Raw genomic sequence first — 14,503 nt, forward strand, 5'->3', positions numbered from 1 at the left:
AACTAGATAAAGAGCCTGGTCATCTGGCCACTATTTCTAATTCCCAGGTCAAAAACCATTATGTGACTGACTTGGCTCATGGCCGAAAACTGAAGGGATCAATGAGGTGACAGTCCACTCACTTCCACAAATCGCTTTTTGTTTTGCATATTCTCCGTTTTAAACTTTTTGGATGTAATTTCAAAGACACAGAAAATCTGCAAGACCAGCGTAGCGAATTCCCACATAACTTACCAGGCTCAACTTAGGCCCAACTGCTCCTATCTTACATCACTGCTTTCCCCCCTCCCCCATGAATTTTCTAAGTCAAATGAAAATAAATATCAGATACTATATCCTTCCATACCTAAATGTTTCAATGTATTTCCTAAACACAAGGATATGCTCTCACATTCACTTTCCTCAAGATCCGGAAATTTAACTGTCATATACAAAGTTCACTTTCAAATGCTGTCAACTGTCTCCATAATTTTCTTACTTTGTCTTCTTCTACGATCCAATCCAGGATGATGAATTGATTTGTCATGTGATTTTTACCCGTCCAGCATCCAAGTTTCTCAGGTTTTGTGTTTCCTGAAATTGGAAATGTTAAAGAATACAGGTCAGTTATTTCACAGCTTGTCCTTTATTTTGGTATCTTCCGGACTAGACTCAGGAGTATGCATTTTAGCAGGGACACCGCAGAAGTGTGTCTTACGTGACAATGTTAACATCGGCAACTCAGTGAAGGTGGTGCTTAAGTGCCTCCAAAGCAAAGATGCTACTTCTCGCGTTGAAATTAAGATTTGGGAGGAGACACCCTGACACTATGTGCATATTCTGTTTTCCATGAATTCTCCACTACTAGTTTTAGCATCCACTGATTTCCTGTCATTCCTTCTAAATCATTAGATCTTCCATATTCACTGAAAAATAATTTTATCTTTCAGCATTCATTTACATATGTCCATATATACTCACGGAGTCTGGCTTCGTGGGTTATGATTCATAGTTACAATGGTTTGTTCTGTTGCTCAACTGGTCCCAGATTTGACACCGGATTCCCCAGCCCTTAGACCAGGGCTCCTTCTAGTGAAGAACGGAGTTTGGAAGCTAAGAGTGGGCACCGGGTGCTGCTGGGCATTGCCGGCAAGTAGAACACACACACGCATGTACACGCATGTGCACCCACACCCATCCACAGGCATTTCTATCCCTGTCTACATCTGTCGGGAGCCACCAGCTGATACTTGTACCTCCTGCTGCAACCTAATCCCACGTGATCCATTCCAGGCTTTGGCCTTTTCTTATTTCTACCTCTTATCAAGAAAGAAACCTGGCACCTGCAGCACTCAATATATTCACTGATTTATTAAGCTTATTTGCTTAAGTCTGGAGATATAGAAATGCTTTCAGAATTGCTATCTAATACCACGGTGAAAAATCTATCGAGTTCAGTGCTCATTTGTAATTATTTTTTCATTGTTTTTTTGGAAGGTAGGGAGTACAAAGTATACACAGTGAAATGTTCAGATCTTGAGTACACTTGGCGCATTTCGATAAATGGAAATCTATTACCCTAATCAAATCTTTTGCATCAAAGTTCCCACAAGTCCCCTCCCAGTCAATCCCAGCCCTCAAGAGACAGCCACTGTTCATTCTCGAGGAGTGTTCTTGGCGCTCTTCCGTCACCCGAGACTCGCATAGATTCTCCATTGTCACATGGACTCCACGGCGTGGTGTTCACTCTCTGCTCAGTTCAAGGCTCCTGGAACTCATCCCCGTTGTCTGTTTTGGTTTCAGCATTTTGTACGTTTTTCCTGCTGGGAACTAGGACAATGTATGAATATATCAGAATTTGCTCATGTTTCTCCAGATGAGAGAGATTTATGTTGTTTCCAGTTCTTGGCTATGACAATTTACTCTGGAGATAATGTGCATTCTTTTACAAGGACACACATTTTCTGCTCTCCTTGGTGAACGTCTACAGCATACCTGCTGGGCCATATGGTAAGTGTACACATTTTAAAGAAACTGCCACATTTGCTGATGTGGCTGTGCCATTTTAAGTCTCCATCAGTCTGAGATCCAGTCTGTCATATCTTCACCAGCACCTGCTACTGTCCTCCCTTCTCCACTCTTGTGAAGGGGAACCTCGTGGGTTTAAGTTGTACTTACCCAATGACTCCCTGGTGAGCACCTCTCATGGGCCACTGGGCATCTGTATACATCTGTTGCGAAGAGTCCATCTTGCATGCTTGCAAAATTCACACCATTTCTGGTTGTTTGTACATTTCCTAAAATGTTCTAAATAAGGCCCTGTGTCTTCTGTACATCAAGCATCTCCCCCTGCTTCCAAGTCTTTATGCCTTTTAGTTCTCCTAACTAACTTCACGGACGAGGGCCCCAGTGTGCACCATGCGAACCTGAAGCACGGAGAATGGCCATGCTCCCGACACCCCTGACTGTGGGCAGAGCTCCCCGGCTGCCACCACCGAGGAGGGGGGTCAGCTCTTGTTTTTCAGGAGTGGCCTTTATCAAATGGAGAAAGTTCCCTTCTGTTCCTGATGTGATAGGAAATTCGTATAAGGACTATTAAATTTCAACAGATGTTTTCCAGTGTCTACCGGGAGGATAAAATGGGTTTTCTGCTTTATTTTTTGTTAATGTGGTGAATTACATTGATTTTTGAATGATGAGCCAAATGTGCAATGCAAAACTACAGATCATGAGAACAAACTCTAAGTGTTCATGGTATTCTTATCCCTTTTACATATTTCTGGGTTTGATTTAGTAAGAATTTGTTCAAAGTTTTGGCATCTGTATGTCAACAAGAGTGAAAGGCGTGAGATTTTGCCTCACATGCAAACTAACAAAGGGGGCCAGCACCACCCCAATGCACTGAAAGAGCCAGGATATTTCCAGGCCAGAAACAAAGGGCTTGTCACACACAGTGGGGCAGCAGGACCCACTCACCCCTGTCGATATTCAGGATCACACAGTGGGGCAGCAGGACCCACTCGCCCCGGTCAATACTCAGCAACGTCCTGTATCCCTGTACAACGACAAGATGTTATTTAGGCAAAACAAAATTAACGATCATGTAAAGAACTGCTTACATTTTTCTCTTCTGAGAAAATTTGTTTTTAGCAACCATGGCTCTCAAGGCACTCACTTGCACATTATACATAATACTGCTTGTGGCCAAAGTCATGGTACCTTCCTATTCTTATTTACCAAGAGTTCTGAAAGGTGAGTATTTTAAAGAGAAAAGAGGTATGTGGCTTACCCCAGGCTAAGGAGTGAGTTAGCTGGACAATTCTTGTGAAATATGTGCTTTTTCTAATTAGAAAATCTGAGAACAAGATATCAGTGTGAGTCTGTTATCTCCATGAAGGAGTGAAATGGATGCTGGGAAATTGAAGGAGCTTCAGAACGGGAATCTCACAACCTCAAATGGGGAGACCAGCAATTGGGAAAGCAGTCACTCTGATTCATGGAGTTTTCGGAGATTCACGTCCACTCCGTCCTGCATTTGAGCGACTTTTCTTCTTGTGATGTGGACCCGATAGAAGAGAGGTCCCACGTAGACATTCGGCATTTGTGAGGGTCTGGCACCGTGACTCACTTCTACAGATTTAACATGTTTGTGTATAAATTACAATGGCTCAACTCTATAAAAACTGATAGCAGTTATGGATCAATTCCCTCATTTCTCACTTGGGCCACACTTCCTGTTTCTGCAAGAACATATCGCTTGGCTAGAAGGCACGATGTTGACATTGAAAGGAAAAAGGACCTTGTATAAAAATGATGTAGAGAATTCTTCTCAAAGGCCACTGGGACACACACTGTGTTGGTGACCAGCTGTCTACCGGCGCGGCAGCGAGAGAGACAGAGCTGCACGCGTGAGCAGTCACAGCTCCCGTGACCCACACCAAGACCCCCAGGGTGATGAAAGGCCAACCAGCAGCCTTGGAACGGACACTTCCTTCCCAAAATAGCTTCCCGAGAAACAACAAACAGTGATAATTGCAGGCATTTCTATGACTGGGAAGCAAGAAACCCTCCCAGTCCTGTTCCTTCTACACCACATCCAGAACAGGCGTACAGCCGGTGTAGAAAGCTCCCAAGGCCTGAGCAGATCATTCGATTCTAATTCAGACTGACCTAATCTCTGCAGTGCAGTCCTACAAACAGACTTTCCAAAAGTTACCAAACCACTACCTCAAACCTCATGCTTTCTCTGCTTCGAAAGAGGACATGCGGCTCGGTTTATACAGCCACCAGAACACACACAGGGTATTATCTTATTGCCCTTCAGTGCCAAGAAGAATCCTGTGGTCTCTCACAGTAAAAACAAAACCACATCCACCACAACCCAGCTTTTCAAGTTGCAGGGAGTTTTACAGCCTCTTTCTATGTCGTCTTCCTTTTTGCCCCAAACTGGATATTCTTTTTACTTTCTCCTTATTTCCTGAATATAATTTGATCAATATAATCAAAGTGCTTGTGTTAGAAGCAACTTTACTTAAAAAGAATTCAAAGAAGTACATCAAAATATTAAGAGTAGCCATTTCAGGGTGACAAGAGAACAATATATTGTTTTTGTTCATTATTTCCAACATTTGCGAAGTTTTTTGCCTTGAGTGTAGTCACTTTTGCAATCAGAGGTTACAGTGCTTGATGGAATGAGGCCATGAAGCGCACACACCACCGAGTTTCTAACACAGAGCAATCTGTGAGGAAGGATGGAGACACAGGAAAGGTTCATTTTAAAGCAATGCAAGTGTTTTTTTCATAAAGGCAAAAGACATTTTTTAAAGTGTTTGCATCATACACAAGTCTGCTAAATTTGGTCAAAAAACAGAGAAAACAGTAACAGAAGAACACTTTAGCCCACAAGGAGACCAGCACACCCAGCTCGAGACCACTCCAGATGAGGCGTGGAGAGTGGTTTCCTCACAGCTGACCCACAGGATCGGGTAACACAAGCAGAAGGGAAACATGGGGACCACAGAGACATCAGACTGTGGACTTCATAGCAAGAGACAGCAACACAAACTAGCGGAGTAATTAAAAACTATGGTAAAAAGAGGTCCGCATTCTATTTTAACCTGAAATCAGTGGCACGGGGACCACCACACCACCCTGCAGTTGCCTCCTCCCTCCCCCCCACACAGCAGCCTCCTGGGACAACATCCTACTTCCAACTTGCAGCTGCCTCCCGTCCCACCCCCCCACAGTGGCCCCCTACAACATCATCCTACTTCCACCCTGCAGCTGCCTCCCATCCCCAACACACAGCAGCCTCCTGGGACAACCTCCTACTTGCCGGCCACAGCCTGGAGCCCCCAAAGCATGGAGGGGCTTAGCGAGCCACACAACATTCCCCCTTCACACCTGGGAAGTCAGCCCCTCACTGAAGTGGGTCCTGCGCCCACCAGCTGTGCACGATCAGAGGTGTGAGGTTACGGACCTGGTCACCCACTGTGCAGAGAGGCGTGAGGTCATGGACCTAGTCGCCCGTTGTGCACGATCAGAGGTGTGCAAGGTTCCAGACCTGGTCACCTGCTATGCACAATCAGAGGTGTGAGGTGATGGACCCGGTCACCCGCTGGGTATGAATAGAGGTGTGGGTGGTTAGTGACCTGGTCACCAGCTCTGCACAATCAGAGCCATGCGAAGTTACAGACCTGGTCACCAGCTGCACCCAATCAGAAGCTTTTGAGGTTAGGGACCTGGTCACCTGCTGTGCACAGAAGTGTGAGGTTATGGACCTCGTCACCCGCTGTGCATGATCAGAGGTGGGCCAGGTTAGGGACCATGTGCGTGGTGATGGACCTGATCAGCAGCCAAGACACCTGACGTTTCCAGTGTCATCTCGGCTTCTTTCAAAACTGGAAAAGTCTTCAGATATTTCCCAAAAGCTTGTCCATCTTTGAAAACGATATGCGTGTGCACAGGTGATACCGATAACTGAAGATTGAAGTTGAGAGCATTCCAGCCCCATGCCCATGTCCCATCCCATCTGCGAAAACTTGAGCACAAACATCTCCCTCTCTGAAGCTCCCTGAACCCTGTGGCAGGCCTGAGACTCAGGTCCAGTGTCCTGTCAGTTACACTGAACAAAATGTAATTCAACACTGGCCATGGGCCCTGTGCTTTAAAAACCACATATAAATCTCCCAAAGAACTACAATCTATGAAAGCTTTCATGGCTAGTATTTTAGGAAGACTGATCAGTCTTGACCTAAATCAAAGCCGACACTGCCCAAATTCACTCTAACCCCAGCTTCGTGCACAGGCAGCCATGGCCTGGCCGTCAGGGTGACCAGCAGCCTGGGCACAGACAGGACCAGCGCCGGTCCCTCCCTGCACCTTAAGGGGGCTTCTGAGCTGCTGTCCATGATCAGTGATGGTGACGCCCAGAGCAGCTTTCCGGGAAAGCAGTAAACCTTTCAGGTCCTCACCTCACGAGGATGGCCATGTATAAATCAACCGCCTTTGTTACTGCCCTGCCATTCTCAAAGAGGGGATGGGTTAAACTTCTTTATCCACATGCCCAACACAAGGCACACCTGCTCCAGCACGAGGCTCATCTACTTAATCCCGGGAAACTCACACAACCCACAATCAGAGGCCGCACACAATCAGAGGCCGCGCACAATCCGAGACTGAGCACAATCAGAGACCACACACAATCAGAGACCACACACAATCAGAGACCACACACAGAGACCCACACAATCAGAGGCCACAAAGAGGCCAGAGGCCACAATCAGAGACTATACACAATCACAGGATGTGCACAATCAGAGGCCATGCACAGTCTCTGCAACCTCATCAGAAACTGTTTCTGACCATTCACCTGAGGCCACCAAGTTTAAATGAGAGGCCCAGGTTTTAAAAGACAGCAGGAGTTCTCTGAAGGCAAACTCCGTGCATTCCACCATCAGCACCATTTGTGCCTGTCACGGTCAGGAAGAACCACAACCACGTCTCGGTGCCCTTGCAGTGCAGGGCGCTGCGTTTCTCCCCCTTTCCAAACCCGCGGCGGCTCCTGGCGACCCAGCGCCTCTGCTCAGTCACACGCCCCCAAGGCCTTCCTCCCTCACCCCACAGGGGAGCTCCCGCAGCCGGGCTATCTGGCTCATCACTCCGATTCAGTCACTTACACCCTCATTCCAGGCTGAAAATCTCTTCTGAAAATATCCAAATCTTACCCACGTCAGGCTCCATCTTTTCCCCAGAGCTCCTCATCCCCTCCAGAGCAGCAGCCCTGGTGCCCGTGCAGCCGGGGCCTGTGGGCAGATCCGTGGGCTCAGAATGCCCAGCCCCTCAGCCCCTCTGTGTGTCCCCTTACTCCCTGCTCCCTGGCGTTAATGCCCTCCGTCTTCGATTTCCTGATAGGCAAAAGGGGGTTAATTCTAAGAGTGCTAACCGAACTGGATCACTTAACACCATGTCGGGCCCAGAATACCCCTTGATCAATGACAGGTATTGCTGCGCTGTTACCATTGCGCTGGGTCCAGGTTTCCTGTGAGCCCTTTAGGCTCTTTGCCGTAAAGGCCACTCAATGGTCCTGTCCAAGCCTGTCTGTGGCAGATGGACAGGTGAGTGGCCGATGCACACGTGTGATGCTGAATGGGATCGTGCAAAGCTGGCCCCGCGTATTGTGGTCAACGTAAGAAAAAAGTCGCCCATGCTTGCTTGCTGCTGCCCTGCGGTGTCCAGAAGGAGCCGCTTAAAGGCAACTGCGCCGCACCTACCTTCTTGGAAGGAGACGGCAAGACCAGATTGGCTGGAGCTGGGAAGTTGTGCCCTACAGATCAGGGCTGCGTAACCCAGGGAAGGCATCACTCGAAACACGTGCTGGAGGGCAGCCAATCCGACCCGACCGTCCACCTCCAGGGTCAGCCATGGGGCTCCACTTGATGTGTCATCCTGATCACCCCTCACAGAGCAAATGAGCCTTGGACTTCAGCCTGTCCTAGGTACAACACTGACTCCCACCTCCCACGTCCTGAACCAGCCTGTTCCGGGGATTGCTGTGGAGGTAGAGGAGCAGGCCCAAGACATCTAGTGGCATTTCCTGGCAAGGACACTCACCATGCTCGACCATAAAACTCGGGTCAACTGGTTATCGGAGGGACTGTAATTTACTTGTGGCACGCATGGATACTGATTGACCCAGGGAGGGGCACGGAGGAGGCTGAAGGAAAACCCATGGTGACTGCGCCAGGCATTCCCGCACACACCGACATCTTCAGACTGGGGCGGCGTCCTAGTCTTACAATCAAACCGAAAGCCCAGAGAAACTAGGGACCTTGTCCAAGACCAGCAACAGGTATGTGGGCAGCTGGGATTCAACTAAGTCCTTTCCTGGATCCATCCACGCTGCTCCCTGCCCCCACTCCCACCACCCCGCCATGGCCCCCGATAGACACAGCAGGTCTGAACATCAGGCACCCCGCACGCAGAGTACGGAGCAGAGCCGGCTTCCGCAGTGGGATCTCACACACATCCCACTCCCCTTCTTGCCGAATGCCTCGGGACTCTGTGCGGTCAAGTCTGCAGATGTGGCCTCACTCTGCGCTAGGAGATCTGGGTGGCCGGCAGCGTTTTGCAGAGTGCTCCTCCAGACGGGGCTCGTCGGCTGATCCATGAGACACAGGACACCTGAGAGAAGGGCCGACAAACCCCACAAAGTCGCTCCCAACATGGAGAGGAGAGGACCACAGCGGGGCTCTCGCAGTCCACGCTTTGGACAGGTCTTGCTGCAAACTGTGGTGCTCGTCAGGCGCGAGGAAGTTTCCCAGGGCAGGAGCTCTAAGTGACACAGCAAAAGTGACACAGGCGATGCAGCAGGATGTACTTCAGCTCAGGGCTCAGGAACCACGGGGTGCAGCATGGCCTACAGCAAACCAGACACATCAGAAGCCAATGTCCCACCTTTTACATTCAGTGACATTGAACGGAGGGAGTTATCTGTAGCAATCATCTTCCTGGGGGACCCGTACAGCACGCATGACCACCGACACTGACCAGGAGTCCTTCCTAGGTCCTGGGGGCTACCCCACTTTACACGCACGGTTCCATGCACAAATCTACGCGTGGCAGTTGTTAGCCCCAGCTTAGAGATGAGGAAAACGCTGCTGGAAAAGCTAAGTGAGAAAATCAGACTTCAGCACACCTGCCATCTCCAAGACCACTACTGCTCTATGTGCTAGGGTCTCAAGGGTTGGGTGTGTGGCATTTTAAATGACTAATTGTAGGTGATTTTCTTCTCTCCTACACCTGTTTAGCCTGAACGTGCACGTACATGCTCTGCTGCAGGTGCACTGCCCTATGTAGACCAGCAATGCTCTTTCCTGCCTCGGGTTCTCGTTACTGCCTTCCGGAAAATCTCACCTGCTTTACAGCCAAGCCAGGTAGGCCTGGTCAGCCGCACAGTGAAACTCCTGCAGTGTCAGAGCTAAGTGCTGGCTGAGACTTTAACAGCGAAGACAGTGGAGTAATGGGGATAAACTGAGCAAAACTGTATTGTAACGCAGATGAACGTCTAGAAGCAAAAGAAACTGACACCCCTGAGAGCAGGCGACTGTCTCTTACTATGATGTTAATAGCAGCTTGCTGTTTCCAGTGTCTCCGTGTGCCAGGGTTTCCAGTCAGCGTTTGTGTTTATCTGCTCTTGGGCTACCCGATCAAACCTCTGCAGAGATCAGGGATATCTAAATTGACCCAGTATCTGCAGGCTGGACATCGCTTAGTCATACGGGGCACAAGCACGTCCCTTGCCACTCCTGTCTTTCTGTTTCATCAAACCCTCTTTTCTCCTGAATATTGACCATAGCAAAGTCATTAGCCTTCGAGATGCATTTGAAACATCAACTTGCTTTGTTCAAGAGGTTTAAGACACACGTAAGTCTTTCTTGCCATGCTCAACACACACAGCCGGCCATTTCTGAAGTCAGTGTTTCTGGAACAAAAGCCTTGGCCTGCCCCAGTGAACATTCACACTGAGCACACTGTCGCAAGGCTGCTTGGCCAACCAGCAGGGGGCAGGAGAGAGCTGCAGGGGCCACGTGGGGTCCCTGCAAAGGCGCCTCACTCCCTCAGTCAAGCGCGGTGCCTCCTGCCAATCCAGCGGCTTCCTCCAAGGGGAAGAGGCCTCTTCAGCTGCTACTGCACTGATTTCAGACGGCTCAGCCAATGGGGCAACAGATTCAACAGAGTTCTATGTTGTTTAAGGAAAACTTCTGTTACCAGGCAACCTTAGTACCATATTCAACGTAAAATAACCAACAACATTGTTTTCAAAACAACATGCTACTAGTGCCTTATCCTTCAATGCTGCTTAAACACGGAAAAGTATGAGGAAAAAAGAGCATGGCACTTACTTCTTAAAAAATAACACCTCTTCCAGGTTATTTTTACCCCTATCATAAAGACTTAGAACTATGGATTCCCTACAGGAATGTGGAGTGGGGTTGGATCCCCACACTGACCCAGACTCACCCCAGGTCAGTCATCCCCCCACCACGGGGTTCACACCTCTCCAGGCCCTGTCACCTCATCAAGGAAAGGTGGCGTCTCTGAGCTCTCTTCTCAGGAAGCACCCGAACGGGAGCTAGAGACACAGACACACCCACAACTACTTTGAAATCCTGAACATATTTAAGGACTTCATTATTAGCTTTTTAAAACTGTAAGAACAAAGTGACCCTGGTTTTAACCTCTCTGCCACAATAACACCGTGTACATCTGTCTTTTGCTATTTGTTCCTTCTCCAGCAGCTGCTGCCTGGCTGGCCGACTGCAGAAGAACAGCCTCTGGTACTCCCGGGAAGCCCTCGGTAAAAGCGTGAACACCACGATCACGTCTCAGGACGCCGCACATGTTAGGGTCGCCCACAGACCGCCATTCCCAGTGCCTAGAAGGCACTGAACGGGCCTCCTGCTCTTTGTAAATGTCAACCTTCCTAAGCTAAGTTGTGTTGAAAATTTTTAACTGCAGTCCACACGTACTTCTTTGTGTCTTGTTTTTATCCTAGAGGAATACTTTTATGGAAAATTAAGCTTGCAAGGTTGAAGGATTTTCTGAAAGTCGACTCCTAATCCTGGAAGAAAAAAAAAAATGGGCCAAATGTGGTGCTCACGCCTGTAATCCCAGCAGTTTCGGAGGTTGAGGCCAGGAGATTGCTTGAGCCCAGGAGCTCGAGACCAGCCTGGAAAACATGGCAAAACCCTGTCTCTACTAAAAATACCAATAATAATAATAATAAAGCTGGGCATGGTGACGTGTGTCTAGTCACAGCAACTCAGGAAGCTGAGGTGGGACGATCACCTGAGCCCAGGAGGTGAAGGCTGCAGTCAGCCCAGATTTGCATCACTGCACTCCAGCTTGGGCGACAGAGTGAGACACCGTCTCGAAAAAACGAAAAGCAAAAACAACTGTATAAATCATTATAGAAGGGAGCTGGCCAGGCGCAGTGGCTCACGCCTGTAATCCCAGCAATTTGGGAGGTCGAGGTGGGCAGATCACCTGAGGTCAGGAGTTCGAGACCAGCCTGGACACTATGGCAAAACCCCATCTCTAATAAAAATACAAAAATTAGCGGGGCATGGTGGTGGGTACCTGTAATCCCAACTACTGGGGAGGCTGAGGCAGGAGAATCACTTCAACCCTGGAGGCGGAAGTTGCAGTGGGCCGAGACTGCGTCACTGCACTCCAGCCTGGGCAACAAGAGTGAGAGTCCACTTCAAAAAATAAAAATAAAAATCAAGGGAGCTAATGTTTTTCATTTAAAGGAAGGGAGAAGAACATTCAGTATTTATACCTCTCAAGCACACATCTCCAGTGGTGTCCTAAAGTATTCAAGATACACATTCCTACAAATATAGCTCAAAACTACTCACCAAGTTACATGCTAAAAGCACATGCATTGTAAGAATGCTACATTATATTTTTTGAGCATCTGTATCCAATATTTTAGCATACTGGCAGTTTTCCCTTCAGGTGCTGTATGCCTAAATTATTACGTGTTTAGTCCTTCATTTTAGAATTTATGACTATTATGCTTTAGGCAATAAACATAAGCTACTAAATTAATGACTTAGGGGAAAAGTTACTAAGTTAACTTGGAAGTTAAACTTTGCAAACTGAATTTGTTGGACCTCATTCAAGCTAGATGATCAGTTTTTTAAATTGTTTCCTGTGTGTTTCCCTCCAGGATGGAAATAGCTTCACTCTCATCCACTGTGCACACTGCAGCCCACGCCTCTCGTCCACCGCACCACACTGCAGCCTGCAATTCACCCTGTACCAGGCTTTCCACACCGTCACTAAGTATAACCAAGAAGGAAATGAAAAGCAGATAAATGACCTCCACCCCTACATCCAGCATGCAAATGTTAAACATTCATCAAAGTAAAACCAAAATCCCATGTTAGCTCACGATTGTAACTGGTAGAGTTATGTGCATGGCAATTTAAAAAGTCTAGTTAAGTAAAAACCTAATTGAGACTCTCAAGAAAGACATCTGCAAAGATTGACAGTGAGGAGAGGACTTCACTCTGCATCCAGCCTGTTCTGGAAGCCACGGCCAAATATCAGGTTGTATAGATCCGAAAAGCAGGAAAAAACAAGTGTCGAAAGGTGTACAGTCTCAGCAATGTACAAATTCGATGTAGGATGCTCAGAAACCTTGAATTTCCAATCAGGAAACAGCAACATGAGCAAGTTTCCCAGCAGTGCCCACTTTCTACCTACGGCACGTGTAACAGTTACGCTGGCCACCTCCGGGGGAACAGAGGCTTCCTGGTCACATTCGCTCTGGCAGCCACACAGCTGGCCCCGCCAAACACCTGTCTAATACTGAGGAACCACTCTCTCCCTGGGCTTTGCTCACTCTAGCCAGGAGAGCATATTTACAGAGTACTTTACTGAGTCCTCGTTCAATGCGTCAAGCTTGTTGAAGGCAGGGCAACCCCATTCCTGGCCCAATTAAGTGAACTGAGCAGAGCAAATGCCTCCAGTTGCACGGCACTCAGTCACGACAGCAGTGGCCACTGTTCACAGGGCGCTGGCTTCGTGCCGAGAACAGTTACAAGCGTCTTCTCTCTGTCCGAGGAATGTGCACTGCAACCCTGTGGGGCCGTTTGCAACGTCCACCAGAGTTCTGAGGCAGCCAAGTCCAGGCTGTCCGTGGGCCTCGCCACATGGCCGTCCACATCCCCTGCAGATCAGACCTCACTGCAGGGACCACGGGTTCCAGGGCTGCCTTGAGGCACATACTCCCTTCACCACCTCCTCCTGGCCCCTGACATCAACCCTCACCACTGCTGCCAACACTTGATTTTCTCATGGCTCCTGAGGGGCCTGTTCTGCCCTTCCCTGCTCCCTGCGTCCGGCTTGGAGGGTGCCCACATCAACGCCAACGCTCACGTAAATCACCAACCTTTCCACGGGGCTTGATGCCTAGGAGTCTCAATATCAGAAAGTCAGATTCCTGTGCTTGTTGGAGAATTTCTTCCCATTGTACAAGGAGATAAAATTCTAGGTGCCTGCAATAACCTCATTTCCACAACGAAGCAACTTCAGTAGTAGCACAAAACAAAACAAAAAGCTTTTTTTTTTTTAAAACTTCTTTTATACAAGCTAAATACAATTTAATTTTTACATCCACGTTCTCATCAGCTCCCACCTGGTGAGCAGGCAAATAGTAATTTTCAAAGAAACAAATTGTTGCATAATTTTAACACTTAGCATTATCACTATTAAGCAAGATTTATCCCAAAAATACATGATGATCTTGTTCTCACGTTCAAAAATTGATTGTCACACAGTGAAATAACACTTAATGCAAAGGAAATTTTCTTTTCAGGTATCTGTTCTGGAAAAGAAAAAAAAAGATTTCTGGCAAAGAGATAAACATTAATTATATAACAATCCAAAATGCCTCTGGGAAAAATGATGTCATCCAATTAGTTCTTTGAAGTGTTACAAATGCAGCTGAGTTTTAATAGTAATTTCTCCATAATTATCAAAAGAGTCTTTAAAAATCTTAGTGCTGAAATAACTATAAATGGATATAATACGCAAAGCAGAAGAGTTAACATTTGGGGTAGGATTTTGGCCCATATTTTTAACATATGCATAGTTATTCACCTAGTTGAAGCTTATCCCTCTCCTCCTAGGCTCTTCAAGACTGATTTTCAAACATAGACTGGCTTTTGGTACATGAAGGCAGCTTTAAAAGATGTCAGGATCAGGCCGGGCACAGTGGCTGAAGCCTGTAATCCCAGTATTTTAGGAGGGCAAGGTGGGCCGATCATTTGAGGCAAGGAGTTCGAGACCAGCCTGACCAATATGGCAAAACCCAGCCTATATTAAATATTTTTGTAATTAGCCAAGCGTGGTGGCACACACCTATAATCCCAGCTACTTGGGAGGCTGAGGCAGGGAGAACTGCTTGAAACCAGGAGGCAGAGGTTGCAGTGAGCCAAGATCGCACCACTGC

The 14,503-nt window shown here is 47.7% G+C and overlaps 1 protein-coding gene across 1 annotated transcript in view; it reads right to left on the bottom strand.

Moving 5' to 3' along the window:
• LOC139361560 (disco-interacting protein 2 homolog C-like) overlaps window positions 1–573 on the bottom strand; it is a 56,816-nt gene extending 56,243 nt beyond the window's left edge. The window contains exon 1 of the mRNA XM_071090144.1: window positions 479–573. The gene's annotated coding sequence lies outside the window, so the exon portion shown is untranslated. The remainder of the gene's footprint in view (window positions 1–478) is intronic.
• Between the last annotated feature and the right edge of the window lie 13,930 nt (window positions 574–14,503).

Source organism: Macaca nemestrina, unplaced genomic scaffold, assembly GCF_043159975.1.
Source record: "Macaca nemestrina isolate mMacNem1 unplaced genomic scaffold, mMacNem.hap1 Scaffold_61, whole genome shotgun sequence".
Classification (NCBI taxonomy): Eukaryota; Metazoa; Chordata; class Mammalia; order Primates; family Cercopithecidae; genus Macaca; species Macaca nemestrina.